Here is a 283-nt window from a genome sequence, read left to right as displayed (position 1 = left end):
AGTGTTGAAATTAGACTTTGATGTCGAGTTCTTGTTAATAATTGGACGTGGCAGGGCGGAGATACCGTAAATGCTCTCCCATGGAGCACGCGATTGAAGTTTATCATAGAATTGAAAGGGTGGTTGGGGTTGGAAGGAACTTTAAGGATCATAAAAGCAACCCCTCTGCCGTGGCCAGGGCCACCTTCCACTAGATCAGGTTGCTCAGAGCCCCATCTAACCGGGCCTTGTTCACTTCCAGGGGTGGGGCATCCACATCGTCTTTGGAAAACCTGTGTCAGTG

The sequence above is a fragment of the Corvus brachyrhynchos genome, unplaced genomic scaffold (genome assembly GCF_000691975.1).
Source record: "Corvus brachyrhynchos isolate BGI_N302 unplaced genomic scaffold, ASM69197v1 scaffold698, whole genome shotgun sequence".
NCBI lineage: Eukaryota > Metazoa > Chordata > Aves > Passeriformes > Corvidae > Corvus > Corvus brachyrhynchos.
This window is presented reverse-complemented; position numbering follows the sequence as displayed.